The sequence below is a fragment of the Scyliorhinus canicula genome, chromosome 5 (genome assembly GCF_902713615.1).
Source record: "Scyliorhinus canicula chromosome 5, sScyCan1.1, whole genome shotgun sequence".
Classification (NCBI taxonomy): Eukaryota; Metazoa; Chordata; class Chondrichthyes; order Carcharhiniformes; family Scyliorhinidae; genus Scyliorhinus; species Scyliorhinus canicula.
This window is the reverse complement of record NC_052150.1, coordinates 46767489-46786744: the sequence shown is the minus strand read 5'-3', so window position 1 is coordinate 46786744 and position 19256 is coordinate 46767489. Positions and strand designations below refer to the sequence as shown.

Here is a 19256-nt window from a genome sequence, read left to right as displayed (position 1 = left end):
TGGGGGCAGGGTTGCAGTGGGTGCAATTGTGCGATTACCGAAAATTGTGGAATATTCAAAATCCCTACTTCAAAATTGAGTGATTTTGGACTTCATTCAGCCACTGCAATGCGTCTGACGCAGTGTCGGGCAGAACGGGTGAATTCCAGCAGAGGCCCAAATCGGGTATCACTCCAAGCCGATCGCAAGTCACCCGACTCGGTGCGTCTGGTACAATCCCTACTTCAGCAAAATGCAGTGATTTTGGACATGATTCAGCCACTGCCTCACAAATCCATCCAGGTCTACCAATGAAGTAAGGGAGCTCATTCCAACAGCTTAAAGGTGGATTACATGATCCTGACCCTCTGGATTGCAGAAGGTGAAAGAACGTGATGGATACTTGCAGGTGATGAGCTTGCAATCTAATGTGACGGATTCAGATTATATCATTTTAAAACTCTTCCTCTGTTCTAGGAGATTAGATCAGCCTTTTTGAGCACAACACAGGATTAGTTTTAACTTTGGGCAACAATGTAAAGCAAGTGATATTGGGTCAACCAGCTGCATGCATATCTCCCAATGATCGTTCCGATTGATTTCAGCCAAATTGGCTGCATTCAGAATAACTTGATCAAGTTGCAGTTTAGCCATGGTCCTTAAAGGGAACACTGCTAGCTACAACAAGGAGTGTGGAGCTGGCGAAGAGCAGGACTGGTTATCTTCCCCTCCACTGCAATCCCGCAGAGTGTTATTGGCCCTTGGTTGCCTGCCTGCCTACTCGCAGTGACAGAGCAGTGGGCATGCTGCCGGAGGTGGCCCAGGAAGGGTTCGCAGCACAAGGGTCTGTGTTAATAAAATTCCATGATGTGGAGATGCCGGCGTTGGACTGGGGTGAGCACAGTAAGAAGTCTTACAACACCAGGTTAAAGTCCAACAGGTTTGTTTCAAACACGAGCTTTCGGAGCACGGCTCCTTCTTCAGGTGAGAGAGAAGTTGAGTTCTGTAGCACCTGATTTTAGGAGCATACTCCTGATGTGAAGCACACTGGTCATCAAATTATTGAAGGAGTTTGTGCACATATACCTAACAACCGCTCGAACCAGGCAGAGGAGCAAGATCATGTGCCACTTAGTGTACAACACTGATTTGACACTGGTGTTGCCACTATCGAGTTCCACACTCCATCCTGTGTCCTGTCTTTGCACTGCTGTATACAATTCTTGGTCATGATGTGGAGATGCCGGCGTTGGACTGGGGTGAGCACGGTAAGAAGTCTTACAACACCAGGTTAAAGTCCAACAGGTTTATTTCAAACACGAGCTTTCAGAGTGCTCCAAAAGCTCGTGTTTGAAACAAACCTGTTGGACTTTAACCTGGTGTTGTGAGACTTCTTACTGTACAATTCTTGGTGGAAGCTATTCTGCTGCAATGGAACATGAGACATCGACCTTCAGACATCACATCATGATTGGCTCCACAGGTGAAGGTGAGCATCCATTCCACACTGGAATGGATGGGCTCCAAGCTCTCTGTGAAGCCCTTTGACAAGTTGATGGCTTTTCAATGCTCTTTGATATTAGTTGCATGCTTTCTGGCAGGATTTCCAATGCACCAAGAATTTGGGTATGTACAGAAGCTTCTGTAGTCTGGCTATTCATAAACCTCATCTGAGTCCTTTTAAGTAGAACTAGTTAGTGTATAACTGAATCCTCTGGTGAGTTGGCACCTGTCCTATCCTTTCTTGTGCACTTGTACCTGGTTTCTCATCACATGAAGATCCCACCTCTATACTATCCTGTTAAAATATGCACAGCATTAATACCAAATTGGTAGCTACATCTGTGCACGTGACGGTGCCTCTTCCTGTTGTTTCTCCACTTGAAGAATGGTGATGGAGATGTAGTGAATTGATCAGTGGATTAGTCAAGTGGTTAGTAGGATATGACATTGAAGATAAATTTACTGACCTTACAGCTATGCTCCTTGCATTAACCTCCGTAGCTATCTGTTCCCACTGCCTGCTGAATATGAGTCTGGAGGCCCTTCTGTCTCCATGAGTATAGAGGACATACTGTTGCATCTGACGCATCTCTTCCATCAAGAACTTGGTGCACGGTGTCTACCATAGTCAGCCATTGCTAACTTTGTCCCGTGGCCATTTGGTAGTGCTCTCAGCTCTGAGAGAGGGTTTTGTGGGTTCAAGGCCCATTCCAGGACATGATCAAAAGAGCCCAGTGCAGTTCTGAGGGAGTGCTGCACTGCCACTGGTGCCAGCTTTCGGATCAAACACCAAACAGAGACCCACCCACTTGGTGTATGTGAAAGGATCCCATGGCCCTATTTTGAAAAAGACCAGGGGGACGATTCTAGGTGTCCTGGCTAATATTTATCCTTCAATCAACATCACAAAAAACAGATTATCTAACCCTTGTCCCATTTCTTTTTGTGGGAGCTTGCTGAGTGTTTTATACATTACAAAGTGACTACATTTTAAAGTACTTATTTGTAAAATGCTTTGGGACATCCTGTGGTTGTGAAAGGCACCATATAAATGCAATTCTTCCTTTTTCCACTTTTAAAACTCTCCTTGCTTCTATTCCAGCCACAATGCACCTTCCCTTTAAGAGTTTCAGACTGGTTTTAAGTAGTTCTAAGCACTCAGGACATCGAGCACACTGTATGCAGCCAATGATCAACATACAGGGTGCTGGCTGCATGCAGTAATCATTTAAAACAGCTCAGAGCCCGATTTTATCATTCTGTGTGCATTGTAGTGAATGAGTACAAATTATTCACACATTGCAAACCCTGTTCCTGCTTTCTGGGGTTATCCAGTTTCACCCCCACGACTGATCATATTGTATTTTTCCTTTTTGTACCAAATAAGGGGCAATTTAGCATGGCCAATCCACCTACCCTGCACATCTTTTGGGTTGTGGGGGTGAAACCCATGCAGACACGGGGAGAATGTGCAAACTCCACACGAACAGTGACCCGGGGCCGGGATCGAACCCGGGTCCTCGGCTCAGTGAGGCAGCAGTGCTAACCTCTGCGCCACCGTGCCACCTTTCATATTGTATCTTTCACGTAGATTTCCAGTATTTTCAGGATTTTACCCTTTATATAGGATTAACAGCAATATATTTTTATGTACACAGTTTCGGGCTTCAGTCTTAACATAAGGTCTTAATCATTCTGACTGAGAAATGTGGGAATAGCACCAACTAAGGATTTGCTTTATTTCCCTGAATTTGGAACTCCAAGGAAGTATTTGAACGATTCATTAAACCCAGGGATTTAAATTTGGGTGTCTCATTCAGAAGTCAGGATAGAACTAGAAATGACGTACAAAATCATGTCCTGTAATAACAAAAGGATATATCGAAGGTTGCGATTTTCAGAATCTCATGGAAAAATTCTTTGCATAATGATACTGTACAAAGTTTTATACGTCTGTGTGTGTGTGTATGTGATTCTTGAATGAATATTTAAGTTGAACTGACCTGAGCCGAACCGTTCTGAATTGTTCTTGTTGCTCGATCCATGGGTCTAAAGATAGCTCTTTGTGTAAGCGGCAGACAATGCAAACTGGTGTCGGAGCCGCTGTTCCCTGAGGGTAATGCACAAGGTTTTATAATTTGGAATTTCCTGAATTGCCTCAGTAAAGCAAACAGTTGATGTAATAGAATCCCATTAACAATAGAACTTGATAAATAAGCAAATCAGTGTAACTTCCTTTCCAATTTTGCTCCCTGATACAAAGGGTATATTAGCTTGTCAACCGAAGTAGTAATGTGAAACAATTCTCGTTGGCATTGGGATCATCACAACAACTGGGAAAAAGAAACGGTGTCCAAATATTGCAATAAGAACAGAAACAGGAAATGCAGTGTGCTGTACAGTAGCTGATTAATCTATCTGTTATTACCAATATTAGTTATGTTCTGCCTGATCCTGTCTAAGGTACAGTTGAAAAGAAAATCAATGAGAAAAATACCACAAAGGAGCCTCTTATTTCTGGCACTTGCCCTTCTTGTTAGTGTTGGTTTAAATTTAAAGTACCCAATTCATTTTTTCCAATTAAGGGACAATTTAGCCCAGGTGGCCAATCCACCTACCTTGCACGTCTTTGGGTTGTGGGAGCGAAACCCAGGCAAACACGGGGAGAATGCGCAAACTCCCCACGGACAGTGACCCAGAGCCGGGATTGAACCTGGGACCTCGGCGCCGTGAGGCAGCATTGCTAACCACTGCGCCATCATGCTGCCTCCATCTTGTTAGCTTGACTCAATTAATAGCACCCTCATTCCCGAATCAGAAAATGGAAGGTCCATACTCCAGTCCAGCACTTGAGCGACATAGTCTATGCTGACACTTCTATGTAAAACTGAGGGAGTGATGTATTGTTGTTTGGATGAGACATAAAACCTGCCTGTTTTGGTGGCAGGTCTTCAAATAAGGGCATTAAAATCTCTTGATGTCCTGGCCAATATCCATCCCAACTCATACCACCAAAACAGATTAACCTGCCTCTCATCTCCAGGCTGTTTGTGGAATCTGGCCATCACCAAAATTGGCTGTGGTGTTTGTCGACAGTAACTGTTTCATAAGCGGTTTGTTGCTGACTAAGAGCTTTGAGACGTACTGAGAGCGTGAAAGGTGACAACAAAGAGCTTTGGGACACACTGAGAGCGCGATAGGTCCTACATAAATGTACATAGAACAGTACAGCACAGAACAGGCCCTTCGGCCCTCAATGTTGTGCCGAGCCATGATCACCCTACACAAACCCACGTATCCACCCTATACCCGTAACCCAACAACCCCCCCCTTAACCTTACTTTTATTAGGACACTACGGGCAATTTAGCATGGCCAATCCACCTAACCCGCACATCTTTGGACTGTGGGAGGAAACCGGAGCACCCGGAGGAAACCCACGCACACAGGGGGAGGACGTGCAGACTCCACACAGACAGTGACCCAGCCGGGAATCGAACCTGGGACCCTGGAGCTGTGAAGCATTTATGCTAACCACCATGCTACCCTGCATCTGTCTCTTCTTGGTGATTGCCGAGCCAGCTATTTAATTTCAAACTGACCTCCCTTCTTTGAGATCTAGGACTGGAAGATGTAACAAATGATCTGTTTACTTCATCATTATTGAAACATCACTTGTCGAACAATGTAAAATATCCCTTCCTATGTTATAATCTACTCCCATCCATAACATCTGCAAAGTATGACATTGAAATAGCAGAATATTAAGAAGTGTTGAGATCATGTAGTTAGGCGAACCTTCAGAAAACATGAGAAATGGTGATATATAAATTCAAGTCTTCTTCACTTCCTTTTTTTCTATGTCTCCTCTTCCTTCATTTTGTCATTCTTTAATTTTTATTTCTCAGTTTCCTGATTCTGATTTATTTCAGTGAACATTCATCTTGTACAAGTATATTTGAATAAAACAGTACAGCACAATTAAAAATACAGCCAAACAGAAGCCTGTGTCAAGGAGGTTCATGTGACTGGCTGGATATTGTTAATTGTATAGAGTTAATATCGTGGTTATGGGCACCTGGGGACTTGACAATACACAACAGACGCTGATGAAATGTTTATGTTCTTAGTAAATAATTCCTACTGAGCAATTCTTTGTTCACTCTCCAAAGACCATTTGCAGCCCCAAAAAAGTAGTCGGCTGCTGTTCAGCTGTTAACTTGCAAGGGTTGTATGTCACTGGCTGCTGTGTTCAATTGAAACAGGTGGTCTTATAATGGGACAGTGAGTGGGTACTCACTTCATTTTGTTTTCAGTGAAGAAATGCCTGAACAAAAGGCTTGTGTTTAATGTAGCTGTACACCTGCTCAGTGAGTCTGTTGGGTAAAGAGCCGAGTCCCTGGCTGGAATTTTCCAGCTCCTCCCACTGGCAGGATCTTCTGGACTTTTGAATGACTCGTCACGATGACGCCGGAAAACCCCCTGCTTCTCCTGAAAGACCATGGGCAGGATCCTCAGGACAACCAGGCGCGTTTTCCTGCACAGCGCGTCCTCGCCAGCAACGGGATTCTCCGTTCCGGCAGCTGGCCAATGAATTTCCCATTGTGGCCACCCCACACTGCTGGGAAACCCGAGGGCGTGGGTGTGCTGCTGGTGGAGTGGAGGGTCCCGCCGATGGAGAATTCCTCCCCATAGTTTCCAAAAGGGTCAAGGCATCTGTGTAAAAGCTCCATGTACGAAAACCAATTTGGATTCCCCAGAGAGGCGGTATTTGATAAACTAACATCCTTGCTGGTTATGTTGTACAGATTATGATATTAAACCTGTGATTCCCTATGGGTATCTCCTTATACAGGTAGTAGTTCCCATTGGCTGGCGTTCTGCATTCAGGAGATATCCCCAAATGTTTAATCCTTGTTGCATTTTCCAATTATTTTTGTATCTTCTAAAATTGTTGCAGTAAAATTTCAATATCAGGTGTTTAAATTGTAATTGTACAGGGCGCCAGCCTTGGCAATGTGATAGCACTCTCATTTCTACTTCAAGAAGTCATGTGTTCAACTTCCACTCCAGACACCTGAACACATTATGCAAGTCAACACTCCAATGCCGTCCCAAGGTAGAAGGTGCTGTCATTTGGATCAGCCATTAAATCGAGCCCCATCTGCTCTGTAGGTGGATGTGTAAAGTCCCATGGCACTCTTTCAAAGAAGAACAGGAAAGTTCTTCCCGGTATCTTGGCCAATTATTATCACACAGCCAACATCATTAAAACAGATTAAACTAATCTCATTATTGTTTATGGGAGCTTGTGTGCAAATTGGTTGACTCATTCCCTACATTACAACAATGACTATACTTCAGAAGTACATCCTTGGCTATAAAGTGCTTTGGAATATCCTGACATTGTGAAAGGTGATATATTATTTCAAATGTTATCTTTCTTATTTTCCTCCATCTTATTATTTTATTTTGATGTTGTTTGTAGCCCTGCCTAATCCCATTACAACCCCCCTCTCCCCCCCCCCCCCCCCCCCCCAACCCTCCCTTCATGTAGTCCTCCTTAATCCTGAGCCTAGATGGAGAATCGCAGCAGGTAGAGCTATGAAGTTCAGTTTGTGCACACCTATCCATTCTAATAGGGTCTCCAATTTGGAATGTTGATCAGGGCCCCATTGTTTTAGCCTAGCTTGGGGCACTGAACCCAATTGTACCGTATTTTCTCAACACATATCAGGGGTGGTACTTGTCGTTCACCAAACTAATAGTTGTTCCTGCTCTCTGTGCCATCCGGGGTGAGAGTAAGAATTCAGGGTAAGGTGGAAGCCTGGCAGGTCATCCACTCCACCTACGTGCACCCTCCCCACCTGACCTTGCCATCAGGACTCTCCACACCCCTACTCACCCACCGAGTCATAATTCCCTTCTCTTCCCCTCCCACTGGGAGACTTCAGACTTAACTTAGAACATTACAGCGCTGTAAAGGCCTTTGGACCTCGATGTTGCGCCGACCTGTGAAACCAATCTCAAGCCCATCTACACCTGCCATTATCATCCATATTGGATTGGATTGGATTTGTTTATTGTCACGTGTACCGAGGTACAGTGAAAAGTATTTTTCTGCAAGCAGCTCAGCAGATCATTCAGTACATGGGAAGAAAAGGGAATTAAACAAAATTCAAGAAAATACAAGAAAATACATAATAGGGCAACACAAGATATACAATGTAACTACATAAGCATTGGCATCGGATGAAGCATACAGGGTGTAGTGTTAATGAGGTCAGTCAATAAGAGGGTCATTTACGAGTCTGGTGACAGTGGGGAAGAAGCTGTTTTTGAGTCTGTTCGTGCGTGTTCTCAGACTTCTGTATCAATGGAAGAAGTTGGAAAAGTGAGTAAGCCGGGTGGGAGGGGTCCTTGATTATGCTGCCCGCTTTCCCCAAGCAGCGGGAGGTGTAGATGGAGTCCATGGATGGGAGGCAGGTTTGTGTGATGGACTGGGCGGTATTCACGACTCTCTGAAGGTCTTTGCGGTCCTGGGCCGAGCAGTTGCCATACCAGGCTGTAATGCAGCCCGATAGGATGCTTTCTTTAGTGCATCTGTAAAAGTTGGTAAGGGTTAATGTGAACATGCCAAATTTCCTTAGTTTCCTGAGGAAGTATAGGCGCTGTTGTGCTTTCTTGGTGATAATGTCGACGTGAGTGGACCAGGACAGATTTTTGGTGATGTGCACCCCTAGGAATTTGAAACTGCTAACCATCTCCACCTCGGCCCCGTTGATGCTGACAGGGGTGTGTACAGTACTTTGCTTCCTGAAGTCGATGACCAGCTCTTTAGTTTTGCTGGCATTGAGGGAGAGATTGTTGTCGTTACACCACTCCACTAGGTTCTCTATCTCCCTCCTGTATTCTGACTCGTCGTTATTCGAGATCCAGCCCATTATGGTCGTATCGTCAGCAAACTTGTAGATGGAGTTGGAACCAAGTTTTGCCACACAGTTGTGTGTGTACAGGGAGTAGAGTAGGGGGCTAAGTACGCAGCCTTGTGGGGCACTGTATCGAGGACTATTGTGTTGGTGTTCATTTTTACTGATATGTTTATCCAATGACCATTTAAATGCCCTTACCTGATCCTGTGGGCTCCAGAATTGACCACTGGTGGCAAGCTGGGACTACAAATCTGTCGGCCAATAGATTTGCTGACAGCTCTCTGAAGTGGGTCTTTCTTCCGCTTCTCAGCCTCAAATAGCTGCAGAGCAGTGTCTTCAAGTGGCAGGTGGGAAACCCTGCCACCTGTTAAATTCTACCCTGTGCCTAAGAGTGCAAAATCAGTATGTAAATGAGCTTGTGTGAATTGTTACACACTGTTCATATTTCACACTGTAGATTATAACACCTCCAACATTGTAACTCAGCCTTACTACAACTGCAGAATTAGTGCACCATTTACCAAACCTATCTTGGTGTTGATCTGAATTGAACTGCTGAGGGAACCCAATGTGTTGGAATGGAATCCTGGGTTTAACTAATGTACAGGAGAAAAGTGCTGAGGGTACCCAGTATATTGGCGACCACATGAGAGAGACATTTATATATTACAGACAGGTTATGGTGCCATATCTCATGAAATTGAAAATTGGCTCTCCTAGAAGCTGAATTTGCTCAATTATCTACTCAAAGAGCTTCCTAGAACAGTACATAGAACAGTACAGCACAGAACAGGCCCTTCGGCCCTCGATGTTGTGCCGAGCAATGATCACCCTACTCAAACCCACGTATCCACCCTATACCCGTAACCCAACAACTCCCCCCCTTAACCTTACTTTTTTGGACACTACGGGCAATTTAGCATGGCCAATCCACCTAACCCGCACATCTTTGGACTGTGGGAGGAAACCGGAGCACCCGGAGGAAACCCACGCACACACGGGGAGGACGTGCAGACTCCGCACAGACAGTGACCCAGCCGAGAACCGAACCTGGGACCCTGGAGCTGTGAAGCATTTATGCTAACCACCATGCTACCGTGCTGCCCCCACACATTCCTGATACAACAACTCTCTCGCTTCTAGGTTGGAGTAAGAAGTGATGGAAAACTTATCTTTGTGTGTCTCCCCTGACAATGGAGGTGACATAACCCAAACCTTCCCAATCATTCATGGGAGGGGAGAGATTACAGAAGGACATTTGAAGAAAATGTAAATGCCAGTTGAAAGTAAATAACATGGACACCTAATGTGGTGTGAAGCAATTCATGAGGTTGTATATTTGGCAGGTTTTCAATGTATCGTTCTGAAGAAATGGCTTTAATTGACATTCAAATGTATTAGATGCGGTACATATCCTTGACTACTTTATGTAAGAAGAGCATAACAGGTCCAGTCCTCCCCTCTAGGGGCCTCCTAAAATTCTACAAATAACAAATTAAATGACAGCTACTGTGAGCTCTGCAATCAGTCTAGTGAACTATGGATAACAGCTGTTGCAAGCACAAACAGCTGAGGTAATCCTGTAAAGCTATGGCTTTCGCAGATGACGGTACACGGTCGCCTGATAAGCCCTAACTATTATTTCCATCAGGGCCTTCAATTGTTACTCTGCCCCAGGCACAAAGCTCTGATTTCTACGCATCAGGGCCTTTTAGTGAACCAATGGGAGACACTGATGGTTGCTGCCTAAATGGTAACTCCCAGCAAGTTCCTGACTGGGCACTTGCAGCTGACTGGCTGATGGTTACTTTGCCTGACGCCCAACACACGTCTGTTTTAAATTAGTTTTGACACCGAAAGGAAATAAAGCCTTTTGGTAGAAGCAGAGGGAGATCTGGAGACGGAAGGGTTGACACGTCGCAAAAGCTGGATTAAAAATTCTAGGGGCTTGAACATATAGGACTTTCAGGAGCCCTTGTACCATCCATCACCAGCACGCCCTTCCCACCCATGTTTTCTTTATAAAATGTTTTTTATTGAGTTTTCATATTTTATATCCAACAAATTACAAATTGTTAGAGAGAGGGAAAAAAAACACGCAAAAATTAACATATTTACAGGTAAGCATCTTCGTAATAACAACTGTGGCCGCCCCCTTTAGCCGGCATACATATTTTATATTCCCCAATATTGCCGAGGCACATGTTTATAGGCATTTATTTATAGTTTGGTTTTGGGCCTTAGCTAGCCATCAAACCCCCATAACGAACCCGTCCATTTTCCCCTGATTTTTGGCCACCCGACTATTCTTCCTCTTGTACGTTGGCCACAAACAGGTCTCGGAACAATTGCATGGATGGCTGCCACGTTCTGTGGAAGCCGTCGTCTGACCTTTGGATGGCGAATTTGATTTTCTCCATTTGGAGAGATTCCGAGATGTCGGACAGCCAGTCTGCAGCTCTGGGTGGTGCTGCTGACCGCCAGCCAAACAGGATTCTACGGCGGGCGATCAGGGAGGCAAAGGCAAGGGTGTCCGCCCTCCTCCCCAGGAATAGATCTGGCTGGTCTGAAACCCCGAAGACCGCCACTATCGGGCATGACTCCACCCTCACCCCCACCACTTTGGACATAGCCTCGAAGAAGGCTGTCCAGTAATCCACAAGTCTGGGGCAAGACCAGAACATGTGGACGTGGTTGGCCGGGCCTCGTTGGCACCGTTCACATCTGTCCTCCACCTCCGGGAAGAACCTGCTCATACGGTTTCTTGTTAAGTGTGCTCTATGTACCACTTTCAGTTGCGTCAGGCTGAGCCTTGCGCACGTGGAGGTGGAGTTGAGCCTATGCAGTGCTTCGCTCCAGAGACCCCACCCTATCTCCATCCCCAGGTTGTCCTCCCATTTCATTCTTGTTGCGTCCAGTACGGTGTCATCCCTTTCTACCAGTCGGTCATACATGTCGCTACAGTTCCCTTTCTCTACGATACTTGCGTCCAGTAGTTCCCACCCATGTTAACATAAACATTTTAGCAGAATGCATGACGATGTGGGTTTGTTGAATGCTTATGCACTGTACCAATAATAAAGAATCTCGCATCAAAATGCTATAACTTGCAGTTTTAGAACAGTACAGCACAGAACAGGCCCTTCGGCCCTCGATGTTGTGCCGAGCAATGATCACCCTACTCAAGCCCACGTATCCACCCTATACCAGTAACCCAACAACCCCCATTAACCTTATTTTTTAGGACACTAAGGGCAATTTAGCCTGGCCAATCCACCTAACCCGCACATCTTTGGACTGTGGGAGGAAACCGGAGCACCCAGAGGAAACCCACGCACACACGGGGAGGACGTGCAGACTCCGCACAGACAGTGACTCAGCCGGGAATCGAACCTGGGACCCTGTAGCTGTGAAGCATTGATGCTAACCACCATGCTACCGTGCTGCCCCAATACAAGTTGTATTAAATACATTTGTAAAGGTCCCATCGCTTCTCGGCCTTTTGGCGAAGATCAAGCATTGAATAAAGCCCAAGATCAGATGTAATGCTCATTCTTCTCAGCTTGGATTTAGTGTGTCGCTTTTGTGGAGTCCATGAGCTGGATTCTCCGTACCTGAGGCCAGGTGCCGGCGTGAATCCGCGGGAGTTTCACAGCAGGAAAATCGGTGTGAACACCTCTCCGATTCTGGTACCAGTGAGGGTCTAGCACTGGCGCCACATGAGTCGCCCGTGGATCATGCCAAAAACGGCTGAAGAATCGCCTACCCTGGCTGCGCATACGGTTGTGCATCAGGGCCTTTTAGGTTGTGCTGTACAACATGGGGCCAGCCATGCTCGAACCCTAACCCGCCAACCGCAACCCCACAGCCTACCCCCCACCAATCCTAGCAGAAGCCCCCCGGCCAGCGACACAGATCCCGGACGTGTGTGGCAGCGCTGGAAACTTTCCGCAGCTGGCACGCCATTAGGAACCTGGCCCATGGGGAGGTGGAGCATTGCGGGTGGGCCGGCCTATGATGCACCAAAGGTGTGTGTCCCGATGACGCCAGTTTGGAGGGGGCGAAGCATGGTGGACAGGCGTCAAACCGTCGCCGATCACGGTTTTGGCATCGGGCTACAGAGAATCCAGCTCTAAGTGTTGAATCCGTTGACTTTCGTGACAGAACAATCGGCACCACACCAGCACCGATTCCGCTACTCTTAATGGGCTAGCACCGGCACCACGTGTATCACCATGAATTCTAATGAAAAATGGTACGGGATTCGCCGAGTCCGTGTTTCAGGAGGCTGGCAAGCTGCAGTCGCACATATATCATTCTACCCCCACACACAACCATCCCAGCCAACAAGATGGCTGTAAGGAGAGCAGCACCATATTTCATGGACGCGGAACTGGAGACTCCTGGACGCCGTGGAGGGGCGGCAGATAACCCTGTACCCCGGCCCGGGAAGGAGGCTGCCAGCACCGCCGTCAGTTGTGCCTGGGCACAGGTGGCAGAGGCAGTCAACGCTGTGGCCGACGTCGCCACATGCAGTGCCAAAAAAACTTCATAACCCCTCAGGGCGGCCAAGATGAGTGGGCAGCACCCTTACAGCACCCGCTCCCTTCCAGAACCCCCACTCCCCCAACTTCCAGGGTGCCCCTACCTACCTGCCTTGCAGACCCCAACCCTTCAACCCCCACCACCACCCTACCTTCATGGACATGGCACCCCTCGGGCCCTGATCCATGGCAGTGCCACCCTGGCACCTGGTGTCAGGGTGGTAGTGCCAAGGTGCCCTGAATCCAGGGGGAGGGCCAGGGAGCTACTGTGCTTTATCCCTAGCCACCCAGGGGCCTTTCATGGCCTGAGAGACCCCCGGGTCCCGTTCCGCCTGGTCCACGTTCTTGTGGCCCAGTACTGAACGACGCCCAGCTGCAGCCTCGCAGGGAAGTCGGTGGATCCCGCCATGCCAGTAGATACCAGGTAAGTTCACCGAAGTCAGTTTAAAACCGGCTTCGGCACGCGTCGTTTGGTCTCGCCTCTTGTTGGCAGGAATCTGACTCCGACGCTTCGTGGGACATGGGTGAATCCCACGAAGCATGAAGACTCCGGGAAGCCCGTGAGAGGACTCTCCTGAAATTCACCGGCTGCACTGCACTCAAGCGAGAGCGCAATGCGACTGGTGGATTGCGCCCATGATCAAAAGCTTGTTCAAAGAGGTGCATTTTTAAAAGCATCTGAAGGAAGAGAGAGGTTGCATACCAGAACTGCAATCCCCCACCGCCCTCCTTTCATGGGCATAGTCTCTCATCAGGCCCTGACCCTTGGCAGTGCGATCCTGGCAATCTGGTACTGCTACCCTGGCAGTGCTCCTGCTGGCTTTTCAGTGCCACCCAGGCACCTTGGCAGTGCCAGGGTGGCAGTGCCGATGTGCCCCTGTTCAAGGCTGTCCCTGATCAGCCAGGAGCCTCTGATGACCCACTGGGTGTGTTCCGCTTGGTCCACGTTTATGTGGACCAGTACTGAGTGCCTAAGCGGGCTTTAACCTACTTAGACTTGCGAGGCTTGGTCCTGTCCATTGTGGGCAGGATCCTGATCGCGACACCTCATGAGACCTGAGTAGATTTCGCGAGGTATATTGGCTGTCGGGAAACCCACGTGAGGACTCTCCCAGCATTTACTGGCTGCGTTATACTCCTGTTGCGGCGCAACACCACTGGTAGATTGTGCCCAATGTGTTATGTTAGCAAGATCAGCGATAATGGGTAAATGGAACTTGATGCAAATTGGGAAATGAACAGCATTGTTTTTGATGTATTGAAATAGTTGAGTATGTATATAGCTACAGTTTCAGGAGCTTATATTCTGAGACACGCCATCAATATGTTGGCTACTTCAGAATTTTCATATTTATAGTGTCCTGTCTTGCTCAAATATTTAAAATCACTCCTGTAAGGACACTTTTGTTTTAGTTGTACAGTCTGATTGTTGTCTTTTGTTTATACATGGAACTATTTCTGCATTAGATATCGGATTTGTCTGCATGAATTACACAATAATTCAACTTGGACTCTTTCATTGTGAGCCATAGGAAAATGAAAAATAAATTGAAGTGGGAATCTCCAGACACACCATCCTCACTTGGAATTACATCACTGTTCCTTCCCTGTCGCTGGGTCAAAATCCTGGAACTCCCTCTCAAACAGCACTGTGTGTGTACCTACACCACAGGCACTGCAGCAGTTCAAGAAAGCAGCTCACCACCACCTTCTCAAGTGTAATTAGGGATGAACAATAAAAATGCTGGCCCAACCTGTGATGTCTACGTTCTATGAAATAATGTTTAAATAAATGCCAGTTATGGGAGCACTCATGTTAACTTGCACTTAATAACTGACTTACTAACCTATGCCCTGTGCTGCACCAAGATAAAGTACATTCATACAGGCCAAGGCTCCACAAGTAGACGAATTTGATGTTCAATTTTAACAAGAAATGTGAAGTTACTTCAATAAATGTAATACAAGAATTTGGTGTCCTTATTAAACCCAAATTGTCTACAACAATTACACTGCAAAAACCTTTTGACAGCGCCTCCTAAACCTCCAGCCACCACCATCTGGAAGGACAAGGGCAACAAGTGCATTGAAATAGTATCACCTCCCAAGTTTTCTACCGAGTCGCAGACCATTCCAGCTTGGACATATATTGCCATTTCTTCATCTTTGGATCAAAGTCCTGAAACTCCCTAGTTAACAGCACTGTTACAGTACCTGTGCCACGTGGATTGCAGCAGTGAAGAAGAAGGCTACTACCACCTTCTCAAGGGTAATAAAATTCTGTTCTATGTCAGTGACACATGGCTTGAGAATGAAAACATTTAAAGAGAGAAGTTCTTTTGTGGGGAGGTGGGTTGACGGGGAATCATACGCTTAGTAATCACAACCACCAATAACTAGTCCTTAATGCATTTGTTAGTTACTTGATTTTTGGTGTTTTTCATTTGCCTTCTTTGATTTATAATCCACCCATGAGGATTCTTGCTCAATCTCATTTACTATAGTTCTGTTCATTAGCAAAAACGTTGATTGGCCAAATGCCAGCTATGAGAGCACTCATGTCACAAAGAAATTCCATTTCCACAAAGGTGTGTCGCAGGCCTTCATAGGCATCAATTTCTCTCATGCAGTGTATTTTATTTTAAATTGATGAGAGCTGGACCGCCATGAACTAGTTGATGGCTGGTGCCGGCGAGATAACACCACTAGATTGATTATACATAAGAAATAGTAGCAGGAGTAGGTAATTTGGACCCTCAAGCCTGCTCTGACATTCAATAAGATCATGATTTTTCTGATATTGGCTTCAATGCCACTTTCTTGCCTGCCACTGCCCCCTTGCCCACAACTCTTGATTGCCTAGTCAATCAAAAATCTGTTAACACATTTGATTGACAGATACCTCCCCAACTACTGGTACACAATTTGCTTAGAATGGGAGTGATTGCAGCCTGGAGTAGCAGCTGGAAGATATTATGCACAAACTTTAATTGACACAGATGTGAGGAACAGCGCATTTCTGAAAGAAAACTGTGCCATGGTAACTTTTGCATCGCACCAAAGAGCAGACAAAGAATCAGTATAACGTCTGATTCATAACAGCACTTCAGACAGCACAGCACTCCCTCAGAACTCACTGGAGTGTCAGTCTGGATTTTGTGCTCAAGTCTCTCAGGTGGGATTTGAACACATGTGGCGTGATTCTCTGGCTGTGTTGCGTTCGTGTGAGAGCACAGCGTGGCCGGAGAATCCTGGGAGAGCCCTTTCGTGTGCTTCCCGGCAGTCTCCGTGCCTCGCGGATTTATCCAAATCCTGCGAGGCTTCAGATTCGAAATCCGCCCAATAGGAGCATGACAAAACGGTGCACCTGGAAGAACCCTACTTAAGACGGACTCACTCGGGATACACCAACCTCCCTCGATCCTCCTGCCTCCCCAGGAGGCTGCAGCCGGGTGCCAATCAGTGCTGGTCCACAAAAATGTGGACCAGGCAGAACGGCTATCGGAGACTGCTGGGTGGTCAGGGTCAGTGCAGGGTGGCCCCCAAACCTCCCTCTGGAACGTGGGCACCTTGGCGCTGCCCAACTGACACCAGGCACTGCCATCCTGGAAATGTCCAGGTGCCCGGATGACACTGCCAAGCTAGCTGGAGCACTGCCAGGGTAACAGTGCAAGGCTGCCCAGGTGCCAGGGTGGCACTGCCAAGGGCCAGGGCCTCAGGGAGGCCATGCCCAGGAAAGGAGGGTGGATGGGGGGTTTGAAAGGCGGGGTGTGCAGAGCAGTTAAGTAGGGGCCTCTGATAGTTTGATTGGGGGTCCTGGAAGGGAGGGGCTGCTGTAAGAGGGCTTGGGGGGGGGTGTGCCTGACCACCCATGACCCTCACCAAGCGCCGATGCCTCTGGCCGTGCGGCTGAAGGCTATTGTTTATAGAGAGTTTGCAATTGTGGTTATGTGAGCATTTCACACATCCCAAGTGGATTCCCGTAGGTGGGCGGGCCATGTAGAATGTGGGAGTCATTGCTTAGAATTCCAATCACACCTTGACGTCTGGACACTGTGCCTGAGCACTGCGGGAGGCAACATCACACACACAGCAGTCAACATCCGAACACCCAGGGGATGGAACACTGCTGTGGGGGACATGTCCATGGCCGTTGGGTGGGTGAGTGCCACGGAGAGGGGGAGATGCCTGGAGAGATGGGCCAAGAGATCAGTGATGTGGAGATGCCGGCGTTGGTCTGGGGTGAGCACAGTAAGAAGTCTTACAACGCCAGGTTAAAGTCCCAACAGGTTTGTTTCAAACATGAGCTTTCGGAGCACTGCTCCTTCCTCGAGAGGTATGTTCCAGAAACATTTATATAGACAAAGTCAGAGATGCCAGACAATGCTTGGAATGCGAGCATTTGTGGGTAATCAAATCATTACAGATCCAGAGATAGGGGGTAATCCCAGGTTAAAGAGGTGTGAATTGTCTCAAGACAGGACAGTTGGTAGAATTTTGCAAGTCCAGGCCAGATGGTGGGGGGTGAATGTAATGCGACATGAATCCAAGATCCCGGTTGAGGCCGCACTTTTGCGTGCGGAACTTAGCTATAAATTTTTGCTTGGCAATTCTGCGATGTCACGCTTCTTCACAAAATTGGACACATCCCAAGGATTTTGGCAAATCCAATTTGAAGAATCCAGCAGAAGGCTCTGCACCTTCAACACGCTTTTTGGCAGATTCTGCTACAACCAAATGCCATTTGGCATCATCTTGGCATCAGAGACTTTCCATCGCATCATGGAACAGATGATGGCGGGAATAGAAGGGGTTAGTGTCTACGTTGACGATATCATAATCTGGTCAACAACCCCAGAGGAACATGTGTCGCGACTCAAGAAAGTATTCCGACACATACATGAACATGGCCTCAAATTAAACAGGTCCAAGTGCTGTTTTGGGACATCCAAGCTGAAGTTCCTGGGCGATCAGAATTCGCAATACTGTGTGTGCCCGGACACAGACAAAATTAAAGCCATTTAGGCAATGAAAGTCCCCGAGCCCCGAGGACAAGAAGACAGTACTGCGCTTCCTGAGAATGGTCAATTTCCTTGGCAAGTCCATCCCGAATTTGGCCACACACACCACGGCCCTACGCAACCTGGTGAAAAAATAAACCGCCTTTGAGTGGAAGGCGGAGCACCAAACAGAGTGGCTGCAGCTGAAAGCCATGCTCACCACTGCACCAGTCCTTGCATTCTTTGACCCAAACCGAGAGACCAAAATATCCACAGATGCAAGTCAGGATGGCATTGGGTCGGTGTTGCTTCAGAGAGACGACATGTCATCCTGGGTACCAGCAGCATACGCGTCACGGGCAATGACGCCCACTGAGACCAGATATGCGCAGATTGAGAAGGAGTGTTTCGGTCTTCTCACCGGCATCCTCAAATTCCATGATTATGTCTACGGCTTGCCAACATTTACTGTTGAGACGGACCATAGGCCTCTGATCCACATCATCCAAAAGGACCGGACGCCTCGTTTGCAGAGAATTATGCTCAAACTCTGGAGGTATGATTTCAATTTGGTGTACACACCTGGCAAGGAGCTCATCATCGCCGATGCATTGTCCCGCTCCGTCAACTCACCCAGTGAACCACTGGAGATCATCCAGCACATTGAATTGCAGGTACAATTGTGTGCAAGCATTCTCCCGGCAACAGATGAGAAGATCGTTCTCATCCGAGAAGAGATGGCCAAAGACACCCTGTTGCAGCGAGTCATCCACAACCTCAGCAATGGCTGGCAGAAAGGGCAATGCCCTCAATTCTACAATGTCAAGGATGACCTGACACTGATCAACGGCATCCTGCTCAAGCTGGACAGGCTAGTCATCCCGCTACGTCTCCAGAGCATGGTGCTGCGGCAGATTCATGAGGGACGCCTGGGCGTAGAAATGTGCAGACGCAGGGCCCAGCAAGCTGTCTACTCGCCCGGCATAAACCAGGACATCACGGACATGGTCCTGAACTGCGAAACCTGTCAGAGGTTTCAACCAACGCAGAGCAAGGAGATGCTCCTAGACACCTCTCTGTGGTCCAAGGTTGGCATTGACCTATTCCACACGAATGGTCGCGACTATGAGTGGGATTCTCCCCTACCCGGCCGGGGGGGGGGGGTCCCGGCGTAGCGGAGTGACGCCAACCACTCCGGCATTGGGCCTCCCCAAAGGTGCGGAATTCTCCGCACCTTTGGAGGTTAGGCCTGCACTGGAGCGGTTGGCACCATGCCGACTGGCGCCAAAACCGGCACCA

The 19256-nt window shown here is 47.5% G+C and overlaps 1 protein-coding gene and 1 long non-coding RNA gene across 2 annotated transcripts in view; one reads left to right on the top strand and one right to left on the bottom strand.

The window, feature by feature from the left end:
• The window catches only part of LOC119965955, a 33044-nt gene extending 29465 nt beyond the window's left edge, over positions 1 to 3579 (bottom strand). Inside the window, exon 1 of the long non-coding RNA XR_005460644.1 lies at positions 3486 to 3579. This is a non-coding gene — a long non-coding RNA (uncharacterized LOC119965955). The remainder of the gene's footprint in view (positions 1 to 3485) is intronic.
• Positions 1 to 19256, top strand: part of cap2 (cyclase associated actin cytoskeleton regulatory protein 2) — a 323980-nt gene that overhangs the window by 247009 nt on the left and 57715 nt on the right. The gene's annotated exons all lie outside the window — the stretch shown is intronic.